This window comes from Cryptomeria japonica, unplaced genomic scaffold, assembly GCF_030272615.1.
Source record: "Cryptomeria japonica unplaced genomic scaffold, Sugi_1.0 HiC_scaffold_759, whole genome shotgun sequence".
Classification (NCBI taxonomy): domain Eukaryota; kingdom Viridiplantae; phylum Streptophyta; class Pinopsida; order Cupressales; family Cupressaceae; genus Cryptomeria; species Cryptomeria japonica.
Genome location: NW_026729526.1, coordinates 31371 through 35308, shown reverse-complemented (window position 1 = coordinate 35308; position 3938 = coordinate 31371). Strand labels below are relative to the sequence as shown.

Sequence of the window (3938 nt, the reverse complement as noted above, 5' to 3'; positions counted from 1 at the left end):
CCGGGCCTCGGAAGAGCCAATGCGAGAAACCCCACCAAACGCTCCGACAAAAAAAGAGGCGGCGCTCCAATAACCCCGCTTCGGAGCGCAGCCGGGGCAAACCAAGCCAAGGTGCCCACCCCGACGAAGGTGCACGCGAGGTGCGCACCCGGGGCAAACCGGGCTCCGACAACGTGCACGCAGCACCTTGGAGCACACTTCGAAGCACTCCCGGGTGCCCACCGGCGTTGCGCACCGTGGTGGGCAGCGAGGTGCGCACCTTTGATGCGCTGCCTTCACTAATTTCCAGAAAAAGGCAAAAAAAAATGAGATTTTAAAATTTCCGTTTTGAAAGATAGTGAAAAAAAAGGAACGCGGGTGCCATCTTGAGCCCGCCCTGGTGCGCAGCCCAGGCAAGGCATGCGCACCAAGGTGCCCACCCGAGGTGCACACCCGGGGCAAACCGGGCTCCGACTTCGTGCAGGCCGCACCTTGGAGCACACTTCGGAGCGCTCCTTGGTGCGCACCATGGTGCCCACCAGGGCGCACCCGAGGCAAACCGGGCTCCGACTTCGTGCACGCCGCACCTTGGAGCACACATCGGAGCGCTCCCAGGTTCGCACCAGCGTTGCGCACCTTTGATGCGCTGCCTTCACTAATTTCCAGAAAAGGCAAAAAAAAACGATATTTTAAAATTTCCGTTCTGAAAGATAGTGAAAAAAACGGAACGCGGGTGCCATCTTGAGCCCTTCCTGATGCGCAGCCCAGGCAAGTTGTGCGCACCAAGGTGCCCACCCTGGCGGAGGTGCGCGCCCGGGGCAAACCGGGCTCCGACTTCGTGCACTGCATGGTGCCCACCAAGGCGCGCAACCCAGCCAAGGTGCCCACCGCAGCGAAGGTGCACGCGAGGTGCGCACCCGAGGTGCACACCCGGGGCAAACCGGGCTCCGACTTCGTGCACGCCGCACCTTGGAGCACACTTCAGAGCGCTCCTTGGTACGCACCAGGGCGCGCAACCCAGCCAAGGTGCTCACCCCGGCGAAGGTGCACGCGAGGTGCGCACCCGGGGCAAACCGGGCTCGGACTTCGTGCACGCCGCACCTTGGAGCACACATCGGAGCGCTCCCGGGTTCGCACCAGCATTGCGCACCTTTGATGCGCTGCCTTCACTAATTTCCAGAAAAGGCAAAAAAAAGAAAAAAATGAGATTTTAAAATTTCCGTTTTGAAAGATAGTGAAAAAAACGGAACGCGGGTGCCATCTTGAGCCCGCCCTGGTGTGCAGCCCAGGCAAGTTGTGCGCACCAAGGCACCCACCCTGGCCAAGGTGGGTCACGGGGTGGGTCCTAGGGTGGGTAACGGGGTGGGTACTAAGGTGCGTGCCAAGGTGGGTCATAGGGTGGGTGCCAAGGTGGGCACCAGGGTGGGTGTGCACCAACCCTAGCCAGGGTAGGTCACGGGGTGGTTGTCGGGGTGGGCGTCAAGGAGCCAAGGTGGGTGGCAAGTAGCCAAGTTGCGTGCCAAGGTGGGTGTCGGGGTGGGTGCCAAGGATCCAAGGTGGGTGCCAAGGAACCAAGGTGGGTGTCTGGGTGGGTGCCGAGGTGGGAGCCAGGGTGGGTCCCAAGGTGAGTGCAAAGGTGGGTGCCAGGGTCAAGGTGAGTGCCAATGTGGGTTCCAAGGTGCCAGGGTCAGGGTGAGTGCCAATGTGGGTTCAAAGGTGCTAAGTTGGGTGCGAGGTTGGGTGCGAGGGTGGGTGGGTGCCAAGGTGTGCTAGGTGGAAGCCCGGGTGGGTCGGCATCCCATGGGTGTCGAGTTGGGTGCCTGATGGGTGCTTCTTGTCAAGTTTTAGTCGTCGGGACTCATTTCGAGCCTTAGAGGTCGTTTCTTGTCCGGTTGCCCTGTCTTCGACCTGGGAACCCAATTTTGGTCCTCGGGTCCCATTTTTTTTTGTCTCGCATCCCACTTTTGGCCTGTGGCCTTTTCGGGGTCGATTCTCGTTTTGGGCATCAGAGCATGTTTCTTCTCCTAAAACCCAATATTTGTTTATTAAGTCTCGGAACACATTTTTGTTCTCGTGGACCCATCATGGGTCTTGGAACGCATTTGTGGTCCTTGGGTCCCATTTTGCATCCCGAAACTTGTGTTTTGGTGCTTGATCCCTATTTTGGGTGCCCACCTTGCACCAAGTGCGCACCCGGGGCAAACCGAGCGCCTTGGTGCACCGGGGCAAGATCGAGCGTGCACCCGAGGCGCCCCGAACATGCACCAAGGTGCACTCGGCCCACATGTGAGCGCAGGTCGTTGCGCCCGAGGTGGTGTGTGGGCACCGCGTTGCAGACGGGACACTGCACGCACACGACGCCCCCTCCAGGTGCACGCACGTAGGCCGGGCCGGGTGCACACCCGACGCCCTAGCAAGGTGCGCGCACCCGGGCAGGGCTCACACTTGGCGAACGGGGCGCACTTCGCGAGGGAGGGTGTGCACCTCGACGGGGGTGGGTGGCCGGGGTGGATTCGCACGTGGGTCGCGGTTTGCTAAGTACACACTGCGACAAGCTCATAACGGGTGCGATCATACCAGCGTTAGTGCACCGGATCCCATCAGAACTCCGCAGTTAAGCGCGCTTGGGCCGGAGTAGTACTGGGATGGGTGACCTCCCGGGAAGTCCCGGTGTTGCACCCTTTTTTAGTTTTTCGCCGGGCGTCGCAATGCTATTTGAATAAACCTTTTGCCCGTTTGCGTTCTCGTCGGGGCCGGGCCGGGCCGGGGTGCGCTGCCCGCACTACCGCGCGCGCGGGGGCGACACCGAGCGCGCACCCGAGGCGCCCCGAGCACACAGGCCACGGTGCAACCCGGGCGTTGTGCGCGCACCCCGGTGCGCCCGAGGTGCTGCGCGCGCACCCAGGTGAAATCGGTGTGCACCTCGGCCAGTGCGCGCTCGGTCGAGTCGCGCACGTTGGCCAAGGTGCACGGTGATGTTTCTTACTCTAAGGTTCCGCACCAGACGCCCGGGACAGGTGAGCGAAGCTGGGCGGGGCCGGGTGCGCGGCCGGGGCAGGTGCACGCAGCTGGAGAGAGCTTTGGAGCACACTTCGGAGCGCACCAATGATGCGCTCCATTCAAAAGTTTCCTGAAAAGGCAAAAAAAGTTGAGATTATAGAATTTCCCACTTGAGAGATTGTAAAAAAAAAAAATTTAAAATGAAGGAAACGCGGGTGCCAAGGTGTGCGCAGCCCAGCCAAGGTGTGCGCACCAAGGCGCCCACCCTGGCGAAGGTGCACGCAAGGTGCGCACCCGAGGCAAACCGGACAATTAACCCAACTTTCGACTTCGCGCGCACCTTGGAGCGCACTTCGGAGCGCTCCTTGGTGCGCACCAATCTTGGGCACCTCGGAGTGCACCATGGCGCCCACCAAGGTGCGCACCCGGGGCAAACCGAGCTCCGACTTCGTGCGCACCTTGGAGCGCACGAAAGGTGCGCACCATGGCGCCCACCAAGGTGCGCAGCCCAGCCAAGGCGTGCGCATCAAGGTGCGCACCCTGGCGAAGGTGCGCACCCGGGGCAAACCGAGCTCCGACTTCGTGCGCACCTTGGAGCGCACAAAAGGTGCGCAACCCAGCCAAGGTGTGCGCACCCCGGTCAAACCGAGCTCCGAATCGTGCGCACCAGAGGTGCACGCCATCGTGCGCACCTTGGAGCACACTTCGGAGCCCTCCTTGGTGCGCGCCGATGTTGCGCACCTCGGAGCGCACCCGGGGAAAACAATGCAATTAACCCGACTTTCGACTTCGTGGGCACCTCGGAGCGCTCTCGGGTTCGCACCTCGGAGCACACCGAGGTGCGCACCTTTGATGCGCTGCCTTCACCAATTTCCAGAAAAGGCAAGAAAACATTGAGAAGGTGTGCGCACCGAGGTGCCCACCCTGGCGAAGGTGCACGCGAGGTGCGCACCCGGGGC

At 61.6% G+C, this 3938-nt stretch overlaps 1 non-coding gene across 1 annotated transcript; it reads left to right on the top strand.

Annotated features, from left to right (window-relative positions):
- Nucleotides 1-2542: 2542 nt before the first annotated feature.
- LOC131872765 (5S ribosomal RNA) lies at nucleotides 2543-2661 on the top strand. Its single transcript, XR_009370852.1, has one exon. It is a non-coding gene; the product is annotated as a 5S ribosomal RNA (ribosomal RNA).
- Nucleotides 2662-3938: the final 1277 nt, after the last annotated feature.